This window comes from Gambusia affinis, linkage group LG13 (assembly GCF_019740435.1).
Source record: "Gambusia affinis linkage group LG13, SWU_Gaff_1.0, whole genome shotgun sequence".
Taxonomy (NCBI): domain Eukaryota; kingdom Metazoa; phylum Chordata; class Actinopteri; order Cyprinodontiformes; family Poeciliidae; genus Gambusia; species Gambusia affinis.
The window spans coordinates 111,953-126,574 of record NC_057880.1 but is presented as its reverse complement, the minus strand read 5'-3'; positions in this window follow the sequence as shown (position 1 = coordinate 126,574).

Here is a 14,622-nt window from a genome sequence, read left to right as displayed (position 1 = left end):
CCGTTTCACAGGGGATTCCGCCAGACGTTCCCAGCAGACCCTCACAACACGTTTGGACCTGCCAGGTCTGACCGGCATCCTCCCCCACCAGCGGAGCCAACTCACCACCAGGTAGTGGTCAGTGGACAGCTCTGGACGTCTCTTCACCCGAGTGTCCAAGACATACGGCCGCAGATCCGATGAAACGATGACAAAGTCGATCATCAAACTGCGGCCTAGGGTGTCCTGGTGTCAAGTGCACATATGGACACCCTTATGCTTGAACATTGTGTTCGTTATGGACAATCCATGAAGAGCACAGAAGTCCAACAACAGAACACCACTCGAGTTCAGGTCGGGGGGGGGCGTTCCTCCCAACCACGCCCCTCCGGGTCTCACTGTTATTCATTGCCCACGTGAGCATTGAAGTCCCCCAGCAGAACAAGGGAGTCCCCAGGAGGAGCACTCTCCAGTACCCCCTCTAGGGACTCCAAAAAGGGTGGGTAATCTGAGCTGTCGTTCGATCTGTAAGCACAAACGACAGTCAGGACCCGACCCCCCACCCGTAGGCAGAGGGAGGCTGCCCTCTCGTTCACCGGGGTAAACCCCAACGTACAGGCGCCGAGATGGGGAGCAATAAGTATGCCCACTCCTGCCCGACGCTTCTCACCTTGGGCAACTCCAGAGTGGAAGAATGTCCAGCCCCTCTCAAGGAGACTGGTTCCAGAACCAGAGCCATGCGTCGAGGTGAGACCAACTATTTCTAGCCAGAACCTCTCGACCTCACACACTAGCTCCTGCTCCTTCCCCACCAGAGAGGTGACATTCCACGTCCCAAGAGTTAGCTTCTGCAACTGAGGGTCGGACCGCCAGGGTCCCCACCCTCAGCCGCAACCCATCACACAATCCTGACCCCTTTGGCCCCTCTCACAGGTGATGGGCCCATGGGAGGAGGGGCCCATGTTTCCAGCCAGTGAGGGTCAAAGCCACAGCCCAGACTCAGAGTGCAGTTGAAAGGAAATGTGAGGTTGTCACTATCCAATACTTTAAGTAGAATCTGATGAAGAAAAAAAAAAGCGTTGACAAAGGTAAAAGAGGAATATTCTAATAAATATGCTCAGTCTCAAAAGAATTTTAACATTTCTTTTATTCTGTGGTAAGTACCAGAAGTTTTCGAGTTGCACTCTAAAATGTTTGAGACTTTAAATGTTTTGATTCTCAGCCATTTGTCAGATTAAATCCATTTTTATTGTTGAAATATTCCTTTGTACATGTACAAAAGGAAAGAGGAAGTGTTTGTGTGTAGCAGAGTGTGGAGACACTAACCTGTAGACTCATTTCATCACTAGTTATTGAAGCAGGACGGTGCTTTCTTAACTTTATAAATATTTGTAACTTTTAAAATGGTTTTCTTTGTGTGTTCAACCTTCATGTTTTCTCTTGGAAAATGCTTGTTGACATTTAATGTTTAAGGTGTACATGAAGGCTTCCTCCCACCCTGTGAGCTGGTGATTAGTGCTGTTTTAATTTTATTCAACTAATTCCTTTTAAAAGTGTTTTGTGGGGGAAGACAACCAAACTACTAAGAAAAAAAAGTACACCTGACTTCCTAGGACATTTTTGTACAAAAGATGATTAGGGCCACAAAATAAAAACAGATTCAGACTTTTGTTTTCTGAATTCTTTTTTTGTTTCTTGTTTGTTCATAATTGAGAAACTGGCAGCTTCCAAGTTTCCATGTCCATAAAAGTCAGGATTCTGATATTAAAGTCAGAATTCTGAGAGAAAAAAAAGTCATAATTCATTTTCTTTGCCCTAATACTCTTCTGGAGTTTTATTTTATTTGAACTCTTTCAGATTATCTGTTTAATTTATTCATGCAAATTCAACAGATCCAGTATTATCACATTTTACTTCTCTCAGCTTAGTTATGATGACTAAAATGTTAAAAAATCACTTACTTCTTATCAGTAATAATTACAACTTACACAAATTTCTCTGTTTAATGAATTCAGCAACAAATAAACATCATATTTACAGTGCAAGCAATTGAATTACACCACCAGCAGCAAAGCTGAATCAGGGAGCTCAACCTCATTAATCTACTGTATGTATGCTGCTGTTTGTGTGACTGTTTAAGTTAGACTGAAAATATAAAGCCAGTCATCTATCCATCCATTGTCTATTCACCCTTTGTCCCTAATGGGGTCGGGAGGGTTGCTGGTGCCTATTCCCAGCTAACGTTCCGAGCGAGAGACGGGGTACACCCTGGACAGGTCGCCAGTCTGTCACAGATAAAGCCAGTCAGTATTGCATATATTTCTTAAACCAACTAGAAAAAAAAAAGTTTTTTTCTCACATGATTATTTTCTCAAGAGAGCTGTAATTTGCTGGTGGATTCTATGTAAGTAAATCGTTTGTAAATGTCTTCATGTTGCATTTATTTTCATCTTTTTTTCCTTCAACTACTACAATAATAAAATGTTGTTTCATAGGAAATGTTGTAATGAGTTTGGTAAAGATTTTCTTTTGTAGAAAAATGTAAATAAATCCTTAATAAATTTGAGTGGCTACTCATTGGGGAAAATGCACAAGAACACATTGGAATATCAATAAGAGTAATTAAAATCTGCACAGGTTTAGCATGTGAAGGGTTAATTTAGTGAAACTCCTAGAATCCGTGCCAAGAACCCAGAAAGTGGAAGAGAGGGTCATTGGTGTGGGAAACCATACCAACCAGACCCAAAGGTATGGGCTCCCTCCCAGACTGGACGCCAGACTTCTAGAGTTGTCCAGTGGTTTCAGCAGCTGATGCTGAACAGACTGCACCGTGGCCAGTGTAAGGTTTGGTTTGGTGAAGAGCCGTTTCAGTTGTTGAGCTCAGCTCTTCGGTTCCAGGATAACTCTGTGTCTTTAGAAACAGTTCAGAGATGCTCCCCTTCAGGTCCAACATCATTGGTCCTATTGCCATTTTCAAAGACATTAGATATAGATAGAGATATTACGTTCATCTTTCAATCATAATTTATGACAAGTTATGAATATGAATATGAAAATGGCGGAGAGGGGATAGGGAGGGTTTATATACTAATGAATTTCACACCTCTTCACACAGCTCTCATTGTCTGTACTGTGTCTAAAAGACACCTGGCTCTAATCAAGTTGCGTCCTCTATTCTCTGTCTACAATGTCTAAAAAACACCTACTGTTCTTTTGGGGTCTATTCAAGTTGTGTCCTCTCCTCATATTCTTTGCACTGTGTCTGAAAGACACCTACTACTCTCCCTCGCTCTAATGGAGTTACCTCCTTAGTTCTTTCTTGTTTGCAACTAAAACCTTGCTTTTCAGGCTGAGTAGAGTTACATTAATCCTATTTAGGTATTTTTTATTGTAATTTTAGATTCTACTTTACACTTAAGAATCAAACATAAGAGTTTAACTTTAGATGTACCCTAAAATATAAAGCCAGAGTTACTTCTTGAGTTTGTACTGGATGTGGAATACTCCCTTTCCAGAATTTGTCCTCGCATCATTGTGAAGGCTACTTTCATTCAGTCTTTTTATTGCTGTTGAATCAACACTGATCTTCATACTGTCTCCAAAATAATAAAGGTTGGTTCAATTAAATTTCAAACTCTAAATTTAAAAAAAAAATAGAAATGACACATTTCAGTAAATGTTCCTCATTTGTAAATGTATTTCTTAAGAATGTGTTTAGGCAGTAAACAGGTGTAGGTGAGGCTACTTAAATTCAATTTTCCCCAGAGTTGAAAGTGTTTTTACACTACACAAGAGTTGCTCACAACATGGTGAATTGTTTTATTACCTTTAAAATTAACACAGACAACAACCAGTAACACTGTTGCTTTATAAGTGACAACAGTTGGAAGAGTACATTTTATCTTTAGGGCTTATGTAATACCATACTAATGAGCTACATTATTGTTGGTAAATAATATCACACTGAACACATTCTAATCATCCATCACTACTGGATCTGCTGCTCTCTTCCTCTGCAGTATAGCTTATTCGCATGTCTTTTAATGCCAAGATATTCTTTTCTATATAACTTATGTACAAATAAATACATTTTAAAAAATGCATTCAAAAACAAAATTGAACGATATAATTCAATTTTAGGATTGTAATACTTAAATCATACAATTTAACTTCATGTGTCTTTTATATGTTGCAGTAATTGAATCTTTTGAGACAATTGCTTTGCATAAATTTAAGTAAATACAACCTATTTTCCTGCTTAGCTAGCAATTTGCCAGACTGAACTTGTGGACAATATCTTGATTTAGTCAAATCTTCTATGCTGTGTATCCCCTGAACTCCGATATTCTACATCCACTCTGTGAATGTTTTGCTTACTGGTCTTCATCATGCTTTGAATGCAGTACCTTTTTGCTCTAAGGTAAAAAATTTAGTGAGGTTAAATTTAGTCGTGTCATGAAATGTGGTGTGTGAGGTGGTGAGGCAGGACGCAGCAGAACCAGGTTGAAATGACAGGTGAATAGTTTAATGATGAAAATAATCCACAAAATGAGTCCAACAGTCAGGCAGTATGGCAGAGCAGAATCCAGGGCTCAGCACCGGTAGCAAGTGGCGAAACGAATGGACACACACAACCAACTGAGTAGACGCTAACAAACGTCTAAAAATGTTAGGTATTTTGTTTGCCTAAATACAAAGAAAGAGTCACAGACACTGTTTATGAGTTTTCAACCAAGCTTCTGCAGAAGGAGAAGACACAGAGAACTGTTCACCAACAAGTTCTCTGCAGTAGAACTTGCCTTTTATTAACACAAAACAAAAGCAAGGGGGCTGGTGCTGATAAGATAAGGAGCCCCCAGGAACTAACACATAACAGAAGCAGTTTTACGACTAAGTAATCTGTACATAGGGGGGCACGGAGTAGAAACAAACAGAGTTTTACGACTAAGGAAACTCTCAGAAGACCATCTTCAAAGAACACATTTTAAGGGTTAAAGTAAGGTTAGCTCTGTCTCACACACTTTAACTAATTCCTCCTCTCTGGGGTGTGAATACTAAACCTATGAATGAAAAGCAAACTGGTAACTACTTATGTAAGAATGATAGCAAAACATATTTATTCTAACAAACGACTGACCTAGCAGCTTAGACGAGGACCCGACGAGGAACAAAGGACACAGGTGGGGTTAAAACATAGAGAGCTACCTCAGGGGCGCAGAGTACCGTAACTGGCAAACACTCTGGCGCTGACGTGTGGGCTCATATACCCCTATGACTATGACTAGGTGACTGAACACAGGTTCGCTGACACCAATCCGCAGGCACACCTTCCAAGTAGTGCAGCCTCTAGGCACCATCTACTGGAGTGGTTCCCAAAGTGTGGGGCGAGCCCCCTGGGGGGGGGCACAATTGCAGGTGGTATGGATGAATGACAAATAAAACAAAAATAAACAGTTACACAAAAGATATAAAGATTGTTTTGTAGTGTGTTTTGTAGTGTGAAGTGTGAAATAAATTTCAGTACAGTTTGAAAACAAAATATATGTATAGGTTTATGTCTAGTTGAACAATGTGTGTGCCCAGTTGTTTTCTTTTTCTTTTTTTTGGGGGGGGGGGTTTATTGTAATCCATAGGGGGACCAGAAGAAAATCTTGGGGAACTACTGATCTAGTGGATGATGAGGGAAGCAGCAGACAAACAGAAAATCCTCACAAAGAGCCAAAATTCCAGTTCCCAACAGTAGGTGTCTTTCAGACACAGAGAGAATAGAGGATGCCTATTTTCATATTAATATTCATACCCTGTCATAAATTATGATTGGATGGTGTACTTAATTTCTCCAACTATTAACCAGATTTTTTGAAGTACACTTCTGCTAAAGCCTTAATTTGGTGACAGAAGTGAAAGTAGGTAAAATGAATGAACTGGTTGGAGCTTCTAGAAAAGTACAATGAAGAAAAAGTCATATGAACAATTCAGTCTCACCAACCAAGGTGAGGGTGACATTCTTAAAATAGTTTAGAGACGCGCCCAGTTTCAAACCTGTTAGTCCGGTACATGTAAACTCCAAACCCTCAGAGAGCCCATCACAATCAGATCTGCTGACAACCTCCAGCTAATGCGCTGCACCTGAGGTGAGCTTTCATTTCAATCTTCTGTTTTTGGTGATCAGAAACCAGTTGAGTCCCCCTGATTGTCCGTGTCCTCTCCAAGAAAATGAAAGCCCAGGTTCTGTTGCTGCTCCTCGTTGTTGTTGTCAGGGTTGAGTTGATGTCCGTCCGTTCTCATGGAGACTCACCAGGTACAGTCCTTATACCATAATTCAAACAAAACTTGAGGATTATTACTGAAACTCTTGTGTGATCTCGGTTTCTCAGTTGTTCCAGAAGACGTGGCCCTTGCAGAAATGAGAGGAGAACAGAGAGAAGTGAAGGCTGCGCCCCCTGAAACAATCACTGAACGTTTCTCAAAATCTTAAGAGTTTTCTCAGTGAGTGTAAAAATTATCACTTTCTTTTACTTTCATTTTCTTTCCAAAACATTTCAAACATTCACAGTAAAATGTTTCTCCCGTCCGGATTTTGTGGTGAATTTTTTAATTAATGTTTCAGATCATGACACAGGCTTTCACTTAGCTGTTAGATAACCTGATAATGATTATTTTATTATGGAGTAAAAGCTGTGCAAACCAACCTGGTCCTATGTGAAAAAGCAAGAATCTAGACCTAACAACTAAAGCATTGTGGTTATAATTTCTAATTGTAAGCTACTTGAAAATGTGCTATGGTTTTGCTGAAATGTGTTTGTGCTTATTTTCTTCTCGTTGCAGGAGTGAAGAAATGGAGAAAAGAGAGTAAAGAAAATCTTTCCAGTTTTGCACCTAATTTACTTGTCAAAGATGTTCATGTGCTCATTATATCTGAGAAAGGTGTTCCTCTAATTTGATTAAAAAAATATATGCAAAAACATTGTCTTAAACATGTTCCTACAAAGATTGCATTCCACTTAACTAAAACATAATTAGAAAATAAAATGTTAATCTTGGGAATCTACGTCTGTTTCTTGGAAAGGAATGGTTTGAATGATGGAGGGTGGAGTAGCCTGGATTGTTTGTTGTTTTTTTAATGTAAGCTATTATATATATGGATATTAGAATGAATTATGAGTTAGTTAATGAGGTCAGATCCGAAAATTCCTGCTCAGCTGCAGGAAGGAGTGGTAATTTGTAAAAACACACACACAACTGAATAGTGCAAAATTGGTGAAGTGTATTAGTGAGTATTTACAACAATATATACAGAGAATAGTCCATGAAATCCTAGAAATGTTTTTTTTTTCCCTTTGTCCAAGGCAACATTTAACAATTCAGATTTTTGATGGAAGTGATCAGGATGATGGAGAAGGATCCAATTCAATCCAGTCCAGAGTAAGAATGAAAGTGTGGCTGCGGATTTGAATATCTCCCATCAGACTGGAAGGAGTTGAAGGGATGTGACGTTTCTCTTGTTTTGATGTACGGTTCGCTCGCCAGTCTGGTCTGCTTGGCAACAGACAGGACCAGATCATCTCTCCTGGTCTGGAACAAGATCTGGAATAGGATCTTTAACAGGAAACTGGCTTGTGTAAAACACACCTGATAATCAATGACCCTGGATCTTGTCAACATGAAAAAATCATTCCATTAATATAATCTATACATGTGCATGTTATGGAGGGGGAACAGGTTATTTCAGGTGGCTAAAATAAATGGTTCACCCTCCTTTAACTTTGGCAAATAATGATCAAATGTCACCAAATCCACAGGAATTGTTGCTGATGATGAGAGGAATAAACACATTTAAAGACTTGCTGGTAAATTAATTTGTTCCCATTTTATGGAGGGGGAACAGATTATTTCAGGCAGCCGAAATATCCACAACTTTGGGAAATAAAGAGCAACTGTTTCCAAATTCTCAAAAATTATTATGTGTGATAGCATGTAGTATACTAGAAATTTCCTTAATTTCTAGTATACTAGAAATTAAGTATACTAGCAAGTATTAAGTAAACTAGATTTATACATTTTCTTTTCCTGATGACAAAAAAAAAAAAGAAAAGGACTCCATGATTCCAACAGTGAGCTTTAGACACAAAGATACTCCCAAAACCTAGAGGTGCACTGACCAATCGACCGGAGATCAGAATAGACCAATTTGGTCAGCTTTAATCTGTGAAAAATATGATTTCTCCTCCTCCTATCAATAAAGAGCAACTGTTTCCAAATTCTCAAAAATTGTTATGTGTGATAGCATGTAGTAGGCTATACTAGAAATGTCCTTAATCCAGTAATCTGCTATATTTGACATTAGAACGGGATTTATCAGAAAGTCTACACTCATCTTTTCAAGAAGTTTCAATTTTTGTGTTTTGCTGTCAGTCAGTTTCCATCATATATCAGCAATAAAAAATTATAAATTAACACAACGTCTTAGAAACCCGTGTTTGGTGACTGACTTTTTTTTGTGTCAGTGTAGGAGCAGATTATGAATTTCTGTATTCCAAATGGTTTGGGTCACATGATCTGTCAGCTGTCTATTTAGGTAGCACCTGGTGTTGATGAAGGCAGGTGTGTTCCACCCGAAAGGGGGAAACAGTTTTGACCGCAACGCAACGCAATGCAATATTAACGTGATGCAATGCTACCGCTATGGAACTAAATGCTGTGTGGATCGCTGAAAATATGTATGCGGTGTTATTGACAACATGTTAGAGGAATGACTTGTTGTACAAAGGAAATAAGATGATGATTGCCGAGTCAAGAAAATAAATGGATTACCTGCACTAACATCAAGGAAGGCTCTCATTTCAATTAAGCGAATAAGTGATCGGCGTGTCAACTTTACCCCGGTGTACCACCTCAGGGGCTTCAAGCTTTGGCTTAGCCTCTATAGTCAGGCTTAAGTGACAAAAGTTGGAGAAAGACAGATTCTCTTGCCATTTAAAATAATAACACAAAACAGTGTAAGAAGACCTCATTTATTGTACAATGTTGTTAGCTGCCGATTAAACAAAGTTACAACCTTAACATGATTATATGAGTTGTTTTTATCAATGCACTAGGATAAAAGGGGCCGGGGCTCAAGCCCCCTTTATCCTCCTTCTCCCCCCCTCTCTGCACGAGCCTGTCACTTACCAGGATATTATATTTCCCCTGCACTGCACAAAGATTGATGAAAGTTTCAGATCATCAAACATGTTTTATTCTAGACAAAAATAACCCGAATAAATACAAAAAGTAAACTAAGTCACGGAGTCCTAGAGGACAAATACTTTTTCAAAGCACTGTATGTGTTTAAATGTTAGTGAGCAATATGTTTTCTTTCATTTATAAATTTGTAAGTTAATATTTATGTTAATTAATTGATACTTAATTGATAATTAATTTACTGTGGTAAACATACGTAACAGAGCCACTGGCTGAATGAAAATACGCCTGACGTAGAAATATCACTGTTTCACTTTAAAACGGAAATTCAAGTACGGTAGTTGCATTTACCCTGCCTTCTAGTGGTCGTTGTTTTAAATTGCATGTCTACATTGCACTCAAAAATATGTTAATATTTCACAGAAATTAAGAAATATTTTTGTATATTTTGGATAACAGTATGTAACATAATGTTGACATTATGAATGTTTTTATGCTCTTATTTGTTGTTGTTTTTATCATTATTGGATTATTGTGTGTCACATCATGTGACCTGTCTAATTTAAGACACTCGTGTTCAATAAAGGGTGTCCTTCAAACAAAGGAGGTTCAACACAAAAGCCACAACCTGTGTGAGTCTCATGATATCACGTTGAACGCTGTGCTAAAGAGTGACTCTGCTAATAGGTTATGGGCCCAGGATCAATGAAGAAACGGGTAAATATCCCGAAGACAGTGAACACCCGCTGTGTAAGTAAACAAGGAAAATGAACAGAAGAGAAAAAGACTTGCCGCACAGCCGCTGGTCAAGGCTTCTTTTTGATGGAGACGAGAAAAATTACGAACTATGGGAAACAAAGTTTTTAGGACATCTTCGATTGCAAGGGCTGACAGAGACAATTTTGATGAAACCCCCCGATGAAGACGATGAAGAGGAAGACGCAAAGAAAAACGCTGAGGCTTATGCAGAACTCATTCAGTTTTTGGATGACAAAAGTCTATCACTCGTCATGCATGATGCAGCAGACGACGGATGTGCAGCGCTTGGAATCCTGCGGGCACATTACGCCGGCAAAGGAAAGCCAAGAGTGATTAATAGTGATGTTACGTGATGAGCCGAGGCTTCGAGGCGTGTGTCGAGTAATGGAGGGGGCGTTTCCGTAAAGCGCGTATAGAGGCTTGCTTCATTTAGGGGAGGAGCCGAAAACGATGACGTCCGAGGCCTCGCTGCCCGGCTGTACCACGTGACTGCTTCGGGAAGTGGCTCAGATTTTGTCGCGTGGTTTGACAGCTTTATAACCCCCACAGGCTCCATTCAAAATGTGGGTTGTTGTAGGCGAGTTGCGGTCAGTTGAGAGAGTGGATAGAGTTTTGATAGTTTGGATAATGGTTATTTAGTTTGAGACAGTTAGTTTGGTGTTTGGAGAGTTTAGGAGAGAGATAGATAGATAGGAGATTTAGGAGCGCGAAGACAGGATAGGAGCAGGATGGAGAGGTAAGGTGAACTGAACATTTGCAGATGCATTAGGTTTGCTTATGAGGAACTGTATTTTTCACTGTTTCTTATTTTCTGTAAAGGTGAGGTGTTTATTGTGCACCAAGGAGTTGGGGTACAATAATAACACCTCATCCATGCTAAGACACTACCGTGCCTTGCATGAGAATAGGGAGGAAACTGGAGCTTCACCCAGCCAAGGTATTTCATTACTATACTATAATCATCGGTCACTGTACCCCAATCTGTACAAACTTGCACTTATTTGTTTATGCACCCCGGCATTATCTGTGCCATGTGAGCGTGTCTTTTCAAAGGCTGGAGAAGTAGTGTCAAAAAAGAGAAATCCTTTGAAACATAAAACTGTGGAGAAATTGTTGTTTCTTAATAAAAATGAATGAAATCATCCAAGTTACACAAGCATTAGCCTATTCACTACCCCCTCCCTAGTTCCACAAGCACTTTCACTGTCCTCTGCCTGATTAAGCTCGTGCCATTTTTCTAGAGTCACAGAAAAACATTATTACACAACATGCCATATCACATGACACTATTTTGGGAATAATTACACACAGAGAATACATTCAAACAATATTTTATTGTTCAAACAATATTTTATTGTACACATATGTACACCTTTTGTGAAGTCATTCCCAAGACCCATAATAGACAAAAATTCAATGCATCACATGTGTTAAGATACAGCGGGCTGTGATTGTACACCTGACCAGTAGGTGGTGTCGTGTGCACATGAAGCCTCAAGAAATGAACCCTTTCTCGAACCAATTGGCTCAAGTGGTACAATGCCTCATAACTTCATCTCACCATCACTAGTGATTAACCTGTATACCGAGCTGACTTCACTGCAGAAATCACCCTGCGAGACAGTGACGGAGTACATCATCAGAACTGAGACCGCAATCACCGCGTTAAAGAGTGCAGGTGAGGAGCTGAGCGACGGACTTCTGATCGCCATGGTCTTGAAAGGACTTCCAGGGATATTTAAGCCATTTTCTATTTATATCACTCAAAGCGAAGATGGTGAGAACTTGACTTTTGCAGAGTTTAAGACAAAACTCAGAAGTTTTGAAGACATTGAAAATATGCGTGCCACAGTATCTGAGGACAATGTGATGTGCTAAGGCACATTTTGGCACGAAATGTGCACCAAGAGGTGCAAATGATCATGGAGCAGGAAGTTGTGAGATCGTGTTTTAAATGTGGGAGTAAAGGCCACATAAGCAGAACCTGCCAGCGAAAGCAATGGTGCAGTTACTGTAAGAATAACAGTCACAGCAACGCAACCTGCAGACGGAGAAAACAACGAGACAACGCAAGGAAAGTAGCCGAAGAGACGGGCGGCGACAGAGTTTGCTTTCCGGGTGAGCGACGCTGACACGCGAGTGGACGACATCAACAGGAGAGGTCTGATGGTGGACGCTGGTGCGACATCGCACATAATCACCGACATCAAGAAGTTTCAGAAGCTTGATGGGAGTTTCCAGGCCGAGACGCACTGCATGGAATTAGCAGATGGATCCAGGTGTCTTGGGGTTGCTAAGCAACGAGGAAACGCGGAAGTGTGTTTGATTGACAGTAGAGGTCGACGTCTTAAAACAGTGCTGAGGAACGCATTATACATCCCTTCATATCCGCAAGACATCTTCTCAGTGAAAGCTGCAACATCCAGCAGAGCAACGGTGATCTTCAAAGAAGGAAAGAACATTCTTCTCGGAGGCAATACCAAGTTCCCCATTCACGTATGTAACAAATTGTATTACTTACAAATGATGAACAATGAATGTGGTGATCAGTGTAAAAAAATGTTATGACTTACAAAGTTGGCATGAGATTCTTGGACATTGCAATTACAGAGATGTACTGAAGCTAGAAAATGTTGTTCAAGGCATGGAAATTAAAGGGAGAGGTGAACCGAAGCCATATTGTGAAGTTTGCACAAAAGGAAAATTTGTTCAAACTAGGAACAAGGAGCCAGATGCAAGAGCTAAAGAACCGCTAGCAATGGTCCACACAGATTTAGCAGGACCTATAGACCCAATGTCCAAAGATGGTCACAGATATGCATTATCCTTCACAGATGATTATTCCAGTGCAGTCTTTGTATACTTTTTGAAAAACAAGAGTGATGCAGTACAAGCTACTGAAAAGTTTATTGCTGACATAGCTCCACATGGAAAGATGAAATGTATGAGGTCAGACAATGGTACAGAATTCACAGGAAAAGAGTATCAGGCATTACTGAGCAGAAATGGTATCAGACATGAGACCTCTGCACCATATTCTCCACATCAAAATGGTACGGCAGAACAAAATTGGAGAACTTTGTTTGACATGGCTAGATGTATGTTAATTGAGGGTGAGATACCAAAAATGTTATGGCCGTATGCAGTTCAGACAGCTGCTGTAGTGCAAAATAGATGTTTTAATAATCGCACAAACCAAACGCCTTATTTCATGTTGGCGGGCAGACAGCCTAACATTTCTAGGATGCACAAGTTTGGATGTGTTTGTTACACTTACAAACGAGAGAAAGGGAAGCTGGATTCAAGGTGTGAAAAAGGCATTTTTATAGGGTCTGACAAGAATAGTCCAGCCTATATGGTCTACTATCCAAACAGCAGCAAAATCCAGAAACATAGGCTTGTGGAATTTGTATCCAGAGAGAAAAATGAGATGGATGTAACTTTGGATGATGATGATGATATGATTAGAATTAGTCCCAGAGTAACCAAAACTTCAGAGGCTGATCCAGAAAACGTTTCTGACCATAAACTTAGCACAGAGGAAGAACCAATGGAGAGTACCAGTGACACAAGACATGAAGAACCTGAGAGGCGATACCCTGTCAGAGAAGGAAAGAAACCAGGTTATTTAGATGACTATGTATGTGGCATTGATGATGAAGAACAGAAAGCTAACATTGATTATTGTTATAGACTAAATGGAGTACCTCAAACCTACAAAGAAGCTGTAACATCTGTAAATGCAAAAGAATGGGTTACGGCAATGGATGAGGAAATGCAATCATTAAAGGACAATGTTACTTTTACCCTGACCAATTTACCTGAGGGTAAAACTGTAGTGGGTGGTAAATGGGTATATGCAATCAAAAAGAATAGTAATTGTTCAGACAGATATAAGGCTAGATATGTTGCTAGAGGATTCAGTCAAAAGAAAGGTATGAACTATGATGAAACATTTTCACCAACTGCTAGCATGAGAAGCATCAGTGTTGATGCAAAAGGTGGCACAGGAGAACATGTTTGTTCACCAGATGGATGTAAAGACAGCATATTTACATGCCCCAATTGAATGTGAACTTTATATTGAACAACCAGAGGGCTACAAGAAGGAATCTCAAGAAAATAAGAGACTGGTGTATAAACTGCAAAAATCTCTTTATGGACTTAAACAGTCGAGCAGAAACTGGAACAGAATGTTGCATGACTATCTATGTGAAATCAAGTTTGTTCAAAACCCTGCTGATCATTGTGTTTACACAAAGATTACTGATACTGAAATTGTATTTATCATTATATGGGTCGATGATTTGATTATTGCTGCCAGTGATACGAATATCCTTAGTGATATAAAAGAAAAACTTTACTCCAAATTTAGGATGAAGGACCTAGGAAATTTGACACATTTTCTTGGCATTGACTTTGAAAAAGATGCTGAAAGTATTAAAATGTCACAGTCAAAATATGTGAAGAAAATACTGGAAAAGTTTGACATGCTGAACTGTAAGCCACAAACTACCCCTTGTGAGCAGAAACTTAACTATGCTGATAATGCTGAAGTAATGAATGATGTCAGAAAATACAGGGAGGCAGTAGGAAGCTTAATCTATTTGTCAACATGTACAAGACCAGATTTAAGCTATGTTGTAAGTAAACTGTCACAGTACTTTGCAAACCCAACCACAGAACAGTGGAAAACTGTAA